At 37.9% G+C, this 13,379-nt stretch overlaps 1 protein-coding gene across 2 annotated transcripts in view; it reads right to left on the bottom strand.

The window, feature by feature from the left end:
- Positions 1–13,379, bottom strand: part of MCC (MCC regulator of WNT signaling pathway) — a 184,897-nt gene that overhangs the window by 126,238 nt on the left and 45,280 nt on the right. The window lies entirely within an intron of this gene.

The following is a 13,379-nucleotide window of genomic DNA, read 5'->3' as shown; positions in this document are numbered from 1 at the left end:
GTAAAACTGCAAAATTCTTTCCTTGTTCTCTTGGAAGGAAAATTTCTTCCATGTAAAGCCACAATAGCTCACTCTAAAAATCAGCAATAATGGCACCAAGAGGAATGAGTGGAAGGGTTTTCTATTTTTATTAATTTATTTTTACATCATCCTTTGTAGCAGTTTGCCATTCATTTTCTGTTACTTTTAAAAAGCAGAACAATGAAAAAACTGCTAGATCCTATTCATACCATTCCATAGAATGAAATTAATAATTTCAATAAAATAAGAGTTGCTGATGTATACTTGTAAGTATGTAATCATGGTAGGATACTACTCTCCCTTCCATTCCAAGAAAGAGAAATTTGAGAGAATTAACTGATTAAACGTTATTATAAGTGAATATTTTCTTTATTGACAGAAAATTCCCTAGTGATTTTTAAATTATTTTCCCATTTTTGGTTTCAATATATACTATGCTCCTATCATATTCAGAGGCACATTATTTGATCACTGCGATGAACAGAAGATGGTCTAGTTAAGGATCCTGCGAGGAGTGCAAAAATCAACATCACAACCCTAGACTTCAGGATTTTCCTCAAATATCTCCTTGGAAAAGTCCCATGAGGTAAGGTCCTAAAGGAAAAGAAGCCCAGGAAAGCTGCTTAAAATTCAATGGTCATCTTGTTGAAGCTCAAGACAAGTCCATCCCAGCAAGTAGGAAGTCAGGGAAAAATATCAGGAGACCTTCATGGATGAATAATTAACTCTTGGTGAAATTCAAACACAAAAAAGGAAGCATACAGAGAGTGGAAGCAAAGGCAGGTATTGTGAGAGGAATATAGAGATATTGCCCAGCTGTGCAGGGTTGAGGTTAAGAAAGTCAAAACTCAAATGGAATTGAATCTGGCCAGGAATGCCAAAGACAAAAAGAAGGGCTTCTGCAAGTAGACAAGTGACAAAATGAAAGTTGGGAAAATGCAGGCCCTGTGCTGAATGACAAGGGGACATAGTGACCACAGGGCACGGAAGAGGCTAAGGTACTGAATATTTTCTTCACCTCAGTCTTTACTAGCAAGACCAGCCTCCAGGAATCCCAGGCCCCAGAGACTACACAGAAAGGGACTGCAGCAAGGAAGTTATAACGTTAGTGGAAGGGCAACAGGTCAGGGAACAATGGGCCAACAGGAATCTCATGAAGTTCAATAAAGTCCTGCATGTGGGCAGGAACAATCCCAGGCACCAATGTGGGCTGGGGGCTGCCTAGCTGGAAAGCAGTTTGGCAGAAAAGGTCCTGGTGGACACCAAGTTGAACATGAGCCATCAACATGTCCTTCTCTCAAGGAGGCAGCACTAAACAAGCACTAAACTATTACCAGCAAGACAAGGGAGGTTATCCTTCCCCTTCACTCAGCACTGGTGAGGCTGCTGGTGAAGCCACTGGTGAGGCCACACCTACAGTGTTGGGCTCCCCAGCAGAGGAAAGACATGGACATACTGGACAGAGTACCACAAAGGGCCACCAAGATGATGAAAGACTTGGACCACCTCTCCTAAGAGGAAATGATAAGAGAGCTGGGATTGTTCAGCCTGGAGAAGAGAAGGCTCAGGGAGATCTCATAAGAGCTTACAAATACCTGAAGGGAGCGTACAAAGAAGACAGAGCCAGGCTTTCTTCTGTGGTGCCCAGTGACAGGACAAGAGGTGCTGGGCACACACTGAAACACAGGAGGTTCCCTCTGAACATCAGAAACCAGTCGTTCACTGTAAAGGTGACTGAACACTGGCACAGGGTGCCCATGGAGGTGGTGGAGTCTCCATCTTTGGAGATATTAAAAAACCATCTGGACATGGTCTAGTTCGACTGGCTCTAGGTGTCAGTGGGTTGGAGCAAATTACATGAGAGGTCCATGCCAGCCTCCACCATTCTGTGAATCTGCAGTGGAAACTGAAATCTTACTACTAAAGAATATTACCATGCAATATTCTGATGGAGGTATGACATTTGCCGATACCTCATTGGCATAAATTTTTAGATTCAAAATTGTTTAAATAAGACATAAAAAGAGATTCAGCATAACAGACAATGCAGAAATATAGGAAATTACATCAATTCTTACAGGAAAGGAGAAAACCTACTTTGATGAAATGTAATTAGCCTACTTATTTCTGCTGCAAAATAGGTAGGTATTTAAATTCAACTCTATGGAGTTTCACAAAGAAGGATAATTATGGGTGTTCACAGGTATTCAGCCCTGCAGGATGCGAGGCAGAATCTTTAGAAAGCTTGAAATAGAAGAAATGTGTTTTGTAGAGATCTCTCACAGAACAACTGAATTAATACAGATCTCCATGCCATGATAGCTTCACTGTTATGAATCAATACACTTTTTCCTAATTTGCACCACAGGCTGTATCCATCAGCTAAGGAGGAGAAATAAAGAGATTCTATCCATCTATCCATTCAAAGCAGAAGAAAAGCATGATTGGAAACAGTGTAACATTTTTTTCCCTCACTGGTAAGCAGTCACCTCAATATTACAATCATACCAGTATAATTCACAGCAGTTAACTGACACATCATGCTACAACCAGAGATAAATTTTCCCTTAAAGATTTAATTTATTTACTGATTTAATTGAAAGAAACTACATGCTTATTTAGCATGGGCCAGCTCTTCCACCAGGTTAGCTGCATGTAGCAGAACACTGACTTCAGGTATACCAACTATCACGAGAAAATAATTTGTTCCTACAGGAATCAGATTACCACATGTAAAGAGAAAGAACCATCTGATTACCAGGTAGACCATCATAATTTTTTAAAAAAGAACCAAGTATGTCTGCAAATCAGTTTAAATAAAAATAACCACCCAAGTCAGTAAATCTGACAGCAGCAGTGTCAGCAACTTGGAAAAACGATGCTGTCCTGTGCTATGCACGTGAAAGAGAAAGAGACATGAAAGGGCAGGTTTAATGACAGCAAAGGAAGGTCCCTCATCACACCATTCTTAAGTAGGTATCTGGTCTTTTCTGTAGATGACAATAACTACTTTGGTTTCTGTACGTGGCTGCAAAACCCATCTCAAGCACATTAGCCTGGGCAGTCCAAGACAGGATGATATAGCATCAGAAAAAAATTTATCATCTGCCCAGGCTCCATCTTATTCATCTCAGCTGCATCTGCATTTACTGAACCGTTTTAGAGGTCCAAAAAGCCAAACCAGATGATATTATACATGCATGTAAGGAGTTCTCAAATTTCTTCTGAGCTAGCAGATCATTATTTCATTGCTGATAATCTGACTGCAAAGTGCAGTATAGCACCCATCCCAAAATTTCACATAGTATTTCAGGAGCTAGGTTACACTTACTGCACTATAACTGTACTTCTACTTCACTGTTCTTGCTCAGTTCAGCAGCTTACAGTTAAAAGTGGCAGACCAGCCACTTAAAGAATATTGGTGTCAAACCCAACTACAACAAAAACAAGTTTGAGTCTGTTGCTTAATACCCGAGTACAGTTTAAGAGTAAGCAACCTGTGCAATTTAGATAGGATGCAAAGTGTCAAAGACTATCAAACTAGATGCTTTCATCCCCCGGAGGGATAACTCTTAATAGCAAATAAGTTTGGGGTAGAGGTATCTCAGCTTTTTGCAGATGAAGGTTAGATAACAATGTTTTTTGCAAGCAAATGATGTATTTGGGCTTACAGCTTGCAACCATAGACTTTACAAGATAGGAACCTGTAAAAACACCAGCTTTACCCAAACCTCTCCAAGCATGGTTCAGAGGGCACTGATTTGACAATGAAATAATTTTGACCCATGACATAGCACAGCAATGATCTTATCTGTCATCACAACCATGTAGCATAGTTTTGTGTTGACAATTATAACTTCATCACTGCAAATAAATAATTTAGTCTTTTGGAAATGTTTCAGAAAGTTACCAGAAGCCAGAGGTGCTGTTATGATTCTAGCAAATATTGAAATATCCTCACATTTAAAAATGTAGAAATGCCCTGTTTTTAAACCAGTATCTCATTTCTGCTATTAGCAGATGGCCATTTTCTGTAAGCCTGATGCAAATTTCTGCTTGGTGGTGTATTATATTTTAGTGATATCCTGGTAATCTGCAATAAGATCCATCAACAACCTGCGGAAGCCCTTACAAAATTATACAGAAGTTAGTGATGGTAATTTACAAAATTTAGCATGCAATGAATTATATTACAAATAACCATTATAAGAAGTATAATGGTTCAAAACCCAACAGCTGAAACTTAGAAGTGCTGGATTTACACTTTTAATATAATCATCATTCAAAGCCTTTCTCTAATGTATTAAAGTAGATATTACAACTGCACAGTATTTTTCCTCTGCACAGATGGGAAGGTTGCATATATTTCCTATATTTGCATACATTCAGGTCTAGTCTCTTCCATTCTCTATCCTCAACTCCTTGTTCCATGGCCCACAACCAGGTCTCATTCATACCTTTTTCGCCCTCTCTCCCTAAAATCACAGGTCCCCCCATTCTTCATCTCCCAGCACAGACACCTTGTGATATTCCCAGTTTCCTGCCCGAGATGTGCTCCCAGTGACCTCTGCTACCCTGTCCTTCTAAGCTACCTCCTCACTTCAAGTCCTGGTCTCTCCTTGCAGCACAACCTCCAGCCTTCTTTATTCCTGACAGCCAGAGTCCAGTCTCCTATGAGCCTCTTTCTTATTTCTGAGTCCAGCTCTTGCTCTTTACCACTTTTAATCAGAAAGCACAGTTTTCAGAATCTGACAAAGCTCTACTGGGTGATTAAGAGTGAGGATTGTCTGGAGACAGAAAAGTGCAGACATCTTAACATTGTGTCACAGTGATTGTAGCCAAACCCAAAAAAACCAAGGGAAGACTTCCACTAACCTCTGAGATAAAGCAAACTTAGTGAAACTTTCACTGCAGGAGCTTTACTTGCAGTGATCTAGACAAATCGTAAACTGAGGACTTGCAAACATTTTTGCAGCCTTCTGTGAATACCTTCACAAGATCATTTAAAAGAAAAATTACATGAATGCTAACACCCTGGTAAATTCCATTTCTATAGCAAACTTGTGTGGCAAGGGAAAGAACCACCAGATGTTCTTGTATTTTTAGTATGGAGAAGCTTTGTTTCACTGGATTCATTTGTGGAAACAAATGTGACATTTCATCTGATAATTATCCCAAGACATTCAGCTTATGAAAGAATGCAATTTCATTAGGCAGAATCTCAAGAAGGCAGAATGTGACAGGACTTTACTTAAGGAAGCAATGTTAATAGATCTTTTTAACTCAGATTTTAAAAAAAGTTTATTCAATAGGTGTGGCTAACCGAAGTTTGGGAATTTTCTTAATTACTATACGTATTTAACAAAGACAAATGCCATATTCTAATAACAGTCAACCATTTCTACCTTATTTTTTCCAATATGCTATAATCTTGTAAGAAAATATGTTTATTATTATTATTATGGTAGCAGCCATTCATAATTAACTGTTCTTTACAATACCCTCTCATTTATCTGAAAATAGTGGAACAACTCAAGTACAAACAAGCAGGATATACTCAAAGGAAAAAGCTCCTAAGATAGTAATGCCAGTAATTCTTCAATCATCGCACACATCACACACATTTAACTTTATAAGAGACATCTGGATATTGCAGAAAGAAACATCTGAACATAGTTAAGTCACATTTAAAAATAAACACAAGTTTAAACACCATCAGCTTCTCTGCTTCGATTTCAGGTTTACCTCCTAAAGCTAAGTATTTACATACATATTGTTTTAAAATATTTTCTATAATATAGACTTCTATTGAGAGAAGTAGCTGTGTCAATGTGCACATTAAGGCAGTGGTTCAACAGCACACAGCATCACTTCTAGCAGAATTTCAGACCATGAAATGGAAAAGTGGACTATAGATTACTTTATGCCACTGTGGAAACCGCTACCTGTTGGCGTGATTGCTTCCAGCTCACATAATGCATCTGTAATGCTAGATCCTGAAATCTACCACATCTGACTTTTCATTACAAGTATCTTGGAATCTTGAGGTGATTAAAATAAGGACCAGCAATCCCACCACAATTTCACCATACTAATGATAAGAAACAATGCTTAATTTGTGAGAGTTTACAGTTAAAGCAGACAAGACACAGAAAAGATATGGACAGAGAAGTAGGGGGATTTACTCAGAGTCTTTACACAAGGAGACACAGCCCAGGTCCCAGATAGCTCTGGTGCCATCTCTACCACCAAGGCTTCAACTAAGGTGCTGGTTTAATGCCTTACCTGGAAAGAAAAAAAAAAATAGTCATCACGAATAGCCATACTGAAAAAATGAGAGAAAAAATAAAACCTATTTATATTTTTTCCTCTAGAATTTTCAATACGAACTACATTTTCATATACTTTCACTTGCAAAAATACTTTTTTTCTGTGTTTTCAATTTGACAGAATTTCTGTCAATTAATATTTTAATGTCAATGACAAATTTTCATGTATAATTACAATAGAGTTGGCATACGTAAGCCAATTTCCAGAGTCTAGAGATGACAGAAGTCAAAATCTTCAGAAAACACAGCTCATTCATGCAAAAGGTTCATTTATATGGCAAATCTTGATGGGGACTCGCTAATACAGACTATCACCTGTGTCAAAACACTTTATTTACTAGCATCAGTTCCCCACACCAAACCTCTGTCCTTCCATCACAGAGAATCCTTGACTGCAGAGACGATCTCATTTCCCTACACAGACACTGCTGCCTTTGCAAACATTAACTCTGCAATCTATGGATTCCTCTTCCAGGAATTCTTGTTTATGTGTTCCTTTAAAGACCACAAATCCATGGATTGCAGAGGAACACATAAAAAACTTCATGAAAGGACATGTTGCAATTGTTCCCACACAGAGCCACATCCTGGTATGTCTAATCCTGATCAAGGACAAAAATATATTTTTGTTTTCTAACACATATTACAGTGGGAGGAGAGAAAGGATGATCATCATCTTCAAAAATCTCCCAGGAATGATCTCTGGCTTTTTAATCTAAAGAATAAAAACATTAAATCTCTAAAAGCATTTACAGGACCTAATATATTGTTAATGTTATTTTCACAACATATGTTTGTCTTAACTGATTTTTCAGCCCATAAGGCACTTTTCAGACTTTTTTTTTTTTTTTTTTTTTTGAGCAACCAATGTTAAAATATCAGGCAGATAAGTTACATAATTTTTTTTTTTTTTCATTAGGAGGCTACAGAAGAGCATTATCTGTGCTGACAGTGTCTGGGCATTCAGACTGATCTTTTTATAGTGCTTCAATTTAATAACATCCAACCCTGGAACACACTCTGTGCCTGATAAGCAGATCACACAAATCCAGAAGAAAAAACCCATTCTTTGAAGTCACTATTTTTTTTATACTGGACGTATAATGCATCAGTCACACTGTAAATTACATATGCTGATCGTGCCAGAGCACCTCCCACTGAAGTATGGATTCACATTCATGTTGTAACACATGTTCCTAAAATCAGCATTACAGCTCACTGATAACATACCAACAAACCTGTCTTAAAAAACTGCAGTTACCCAAATGAGTCTAGAAAAGCTGACCTTCCCCCTTCAAAGGGTGTTTTCACCTATATAATTTAACACAAGATTTCAAAATAAGCTATAAAAATAAATTAGATTTTTCAAAGAGATAAATAATTGAAGATGTATCAAAGAGAGCAGAAGTGTCTGGATTCAGATCCACTCAGAGCTGGATTCAGATTTGATTGTCACTATCTGGGACCATGTCCATTAAAATTTCACATTGAAATATTTTCTTTCAGTTAGGACAAATCTATCAGTGTAGCTGAGACACACAGCAACTAATTACATGTCTATTTACTGATTCAGCACCTCTCAGTACAATAATATAGGAAAATAACAGGTTTGCAAGGTTGACTAATATCTCACAAATCCATTTGAACCAGGAAAGAGGACAAAGTTCACTCAAAAGAGATTTGCAAACTCTGCTTCAACAACTGTGAAGCAGTAAAGCTGGGAACACTTTTGTAAGCCTACAGGTGTTATTGCTGCCACCCGATGAGTTTTCTCCAGATTTCCCTTCAATTCCATTTAAGAAATTTTCTCCTCAAGATACTTTGAGGAGAAGTATACTGGGTTGCTGTACTCACTTCTCTAAGACTAGCATTTCACAAGCACTGTTCACCTTTTCAGTTTCCCTACTGTTACCAAAGAAATTGGTTATGCAACATTTTCAAGGATGAAATAATTAAAATATATGCACACTTACTATTTGATAACCACATTTCGCTGTGTTCCATTACAAGGCTGCAATAATTTAAAGGAGTAATGATAAGGATTTATAGCATTTCCCAGAATATCTTCTGACTGGAAAAAGTATACACCTTCTCTCATGGCAAAACACAGCACACCCCTCTATGTTATAAGCTACATACACCTTTGACACTGATGGCCAGGGCCATGTTCAGTAGCAGAGATGGGTTTGCAGTACGAAATGTTGTTTACCTGCTCAAAAGAAGTGCTGGAAGTAAACTGGCATGATTGTGGCATGGTCAGAGACCATTTAGGATGCAGATGCAATATTAAGGTGACATTTGCTTGCTGACTGTCTTAACAAGAATACTACCAAAGCCAGGAAGATAAAGCAAGTGTCTGAGATGTAATCCTAGTCTTGAATCCATACAAAATCTCTTCCCTGTTCTGTCTGTGCTATTTCCTCACGTGTATGTACAACATAAGCTGATCCTTGCTCTAAAAGAACAGAGCACGTGGGGAAGTACCTCAGGGTGAGGATTGCCACAGTTGACCTTTTCCCTTGCCAGTGAGGCTTAGCCTAATACCCTGTTCTTCTGGTGGTAACCCACCTCACTCCACAGTCCCCTCAGACTTACTCACTGGCCTCATGTACACAACTTCAAGCCATGCAGCCCCTTTTCTTCCTGTAATTCTACTTGTACACCATTTTTTTCCTTGAAGTAAAGTGTCTATGCACAGCAGCTGTGGAACACACATCCTAGAAGAATGTGCATTATTTCCCTACTGTAAAATTTTGAAAGTCACAATTTGGGCCTTTAAAACCACCTCTCTTTACTTCTTCACATCTGGTATTGTAATCTATAAGATTTTGGTGAAATCTTTCTTATGATGGAACTCACTGTTCCACTTGCTCTACAAATAGAATCCTTTGAATCCTCTCTTTCCTTCCCTTCTCCAAAATCTTAAATAGCCCACTGTTAAAATCAACAAATAAGCAAGTTACTAATTTTTCCCAAGACAAATAGTCTATGTGTTCATTTCAGTCCATGTAAAGTGCTAAAGAATATGCATGTGTTTCTAATGCTTCAATCCACAACATTCTCATCTGAAACATTTGTCTTACAAGTACAACAAAATAAGCAGAAGGTATAAGGAATCCACCTAGAGCAGCACAGAACCTTCATATTTTGCTGTGCAGTAAAGAGCATATCCTATTTAGAATTTATACTCCATCAACATATACAGGAACTGCTAAATGAACATAGTAAACAATCACATTATACAATTATCACATGGAATGTATTGCGATACAATAATACCAGCTCTGATTCCACAACAATGTGTCTTAGGAACAGCCTTACCATCAGCTGATTCACAAGGCTCACTGTAATGAAAACAATATTCAGGAACATAACTTGGCTCTTAATCCAAGGACATTAATTCATCCCTTAAGTATACAACTGTCAAAAATACCATCAAGCTCTGTATTTGTTTTTCCTTCGTGTTCCTACACTACTAATTAAACTATCCCAGAATTAGACGTGGGTGTAACTGCTGACCAGAGTTAGCCCAATAGATGTACTAGGCCAGATCACAGATCTCTCTGCCTCAGCACATCTCAAACTTGGATGCACAGGGGAGTGTACAAGGACAAAGCTAATACATAGTGATACACCTCCTTATAATGCTGGCACCTCAAGTCAGGTAGTGCCTGTGAATTTGGAAGAAGAAGAAAATATATATCAGACAAATATATATCAGCTCCTTCTGTAAAACACAGCTCCAGAAAAACTGAATGAATATATACAAGCCATGTAAATTCTGACAGAAAGTTTCATTTTTAACTATGTAAAAAGCAGTCTGTAATTTCACTTTCTGTGCACCAAACTGTTTATGTTAATGATGCTGGCTTTCAAAATATGCTTTGTGATTATCATAGAATCATTGAATGGTTTGGGTTGGAAGGAACCTTAAAGATCATCTAGTTTTAACACCCCTTTATGGGCAGGGACACCTCTCACTACACCAGGGTGCCAAAGCCCCATCCAACCTGGCCTTAAAGACTGCCAGTGATGGGGCCTCTATAGCTTCTCCGGACAAAACATTAAGGTTTACAGTAAAGGCTTTAATTACATTGAAGGTTTACAGTACTGTATGACTAAAAAATAGAAAGGATTCGAAGAGCCCTTAATTTGGGTGCCACATATTGCATACAAATATTTCTTGATCAAGACTTAAACTAAACTCAGCAAATCATGTTAAGCCATAATATTGATGGGTGAAGACCCATTTCATAACAACAGAAATCACTGCTACTTATTTACAAAAATACCAGAGGCTGTTACACATTCTCATGGCATACAGCAGAAGTTATCAACAAATTCTAGATTTTTAAGTTCCCCCCCTGAATTTTTAATATTAAAAAAACCCCCAAAGCCTACCACTACCACCAAGCAAACCTTTTCTACCTCTCTATGCAGTCACAACACACTGAATCTACCATGTAAACAGCACACTGGAAAAATTACTCTTTCTCTGGACAGAAGAAAGAGAAGGTTGAAAGATGAGACAAACAGAAGAAATGAGGTAGCATCTAGTGATATATGTATCAATAAAAAACACTTGGAACGTGAGTTTTGTAGAAGTCTGGTTGACCTACTGCAGAAATCACGGGGTTTCTTCTGCTTTCTCTGTGACCTTTGGACAGGTGTGGGCAGAGTAAATAAAGACTATCAAGATCTCTATTTACCTGGACAAGAGTTTAGGAATAGCAAACATCAACCACAAACAAGTTTCTACAATCACACTGTGCCTCAAAGAAAAGATTCCCCCTAATTTTTAGCCATTTCCCAAAGAGAGATGTAAACCTCAAGTACAACTTTTCATTGCAAATGAAATGAGTCAGAATAATTTCATTCTCTCTTTTTGCTTAATGCACCCATTCAATAACACATTTACTATATCTTCAGGGCTTTGTAGTTGTCCTGTTTATTTTAGTAACAGTAGTTTCACGACTGGAACTCCACGCACCGAGATACAGAGATCATGGCAGTTCCACCAAAATCCACTGTCCACCATATGAATCACTGTCTCTCTTGATGTGCTGTCATATTAACCATCCATACACACTAGTATCAGCCCACTGTAGTGTGAAAATTTGAACTGACTGTAGAGATAGAACTACAGGAGAAAACACACTAAGAAAGCAGTCATTTAATCAAATTCCTATTGTAGCCAGTTCAAAAATTTTCCATTGTTTAAATTAACACAATCCTACTGTCTTCCATCATTCAAATATAAACACAGCATTCAGAAGACATCATAGAAAGAAAGGAAGCAAAAGCAGGAGGCCTTGATAAAGAAGTGGAAAACATAAGTATACAAACTGCAGGTACATCCCTTACCCTGGGCTTTCTGTCTTTGGTTACAGCAGTCAAAACAGTTCTCAGTCACCCCTATGACAAGGCCTGATATTAGCATACAAATCACAAAGAGCTGGTTAAGTAGTTAAAGATTAGAAATGCGCAGTAACTGCATCTCAGAGTACTTAAGCATTTCCACCCCTATGCAAGGTGTAACCTGATGGTTCTCTATGATGCTTTTATTCAAAACACACTGTTTTGTCCCATTGCTGAAGCTGGCCTGGCCCTTTGAGTGACTCAGGTTAACAAACACTCATTCCAGTAACTCACATAACAAAGATGAAGACTAGTGGCAAAGTAATGATGATCAGCAGCTGGGGGAAGGAGTGCAAGATCTTCCCGGGTATGTCTGCACTCAGAGAGGGGCCAATTTCTAACTGTGGCCAGACTACACCTGTAAATTAAGTATTAAATAAGCTTGTTGGAAGAAACAAAAAAACATTAAAAATGTTGCATGGTGCACAGTCACATACATCTTTTGATACTTCCTGTTAAAACATCAGAAGAAAAAGCAATTTCTTAGAACAAAAGTCTATGTGAGGCAAATTTGAACAGCTAACATTTCAAGGTAGCAGAGCTACCAGCAAATAATGTCTGTACCAAATAATTAACCAGGCTCAAATGTTTTGTGATCTTCCATGTTCTATGTGATCCTGCACAATCTTGAAAATTAAATGTTGAGGGGATAGAAAGCAGTGATCATCAGGCCATCGACACAACCAGAAACAGCCAGAAACATCATGGAAGACTTCTGACAAAAGTAAACCAGACTTTTACACTGAGTTTACGAGTTTCATTGCCAATGCAGAATTTCTAAGCAATCATTTGAAAAAGTTACACAACTGAACTATTTTGAACTTTAAAGAGGAATAGATTTGAACTTTATTTCACAAGAACTGCCCAGTCACAATTGCCCAGTTCCTTTTGCATTGCAGGGTACTGCACTTGCTTAGGTCTCACACACTCCCTCTATGATGAGTCCTTCTCACTGATTTATTTACCGTTCTGTATCAGAGTATGTCCTTTCTCTGGTAAACGAACTCTAGTAATTAAGTCTCTAATTTTGCCAAGCATATGCTATAATATTCTTAACAAAAAAACCAAATATAAAGTAAAAAGTGTACTAAAGAAATGGGCAAAAGGTAAAGAGAGGCATTCCAGTTAAATTAGGGCAATACAGACTGCAGATTCAATTTTCTACAGAATTACCTTAATCAAACACTTGGGGTTTCATAGCATTACTTAATTAGCAGTTCTAAGTAAAGCCCGTAAGGATCCCTAGGACATTTCAATAAATGACAAAATTTGCCACTACTAAAATATGTATTAAGCGTTTTCATGACATCTGATATGGCTTTCATTTCAAATTTATTAAAAACACACATGATCCTGCTATACAAAACCCAGACATACTCTGGGTTGTAGAAATAACAGCTTATTGTAGTTTCCAATTGTATAGCATAAAATTCCCACGACTTACTTTCATTTAGGCAAGGAAGGAAAGTAACCTAATTCATCTAACACCACCTTGGCTAAATACAAGCAAACACAACTTCTGCCAATGTTGTCATCTTATCAATAAATATTTGTCATCTTCCACTCAACCCACTTCCCTCCTAAATTAGTCACCATCTGCTTAATCTCAGC

This window comes from Calypte anna, chromosome Z (genome assembly GCF_003957555.1).
Source record: "Calypte anna isolate BGI_N300 chromosome Z, bCalAnn1_v1.p, whole genome shotgun sequence".
NCBI classification, from domain to species: Eukaryota; Metazoa; Chordata; class Aves; order Apodiformes; family Trochilidae; genus Calypte; species Calypte anna.
Note: the sequence above shows the minus strand (reverse complement) of the source record. Positions and strands in the feature narration are given on the sequence as shown.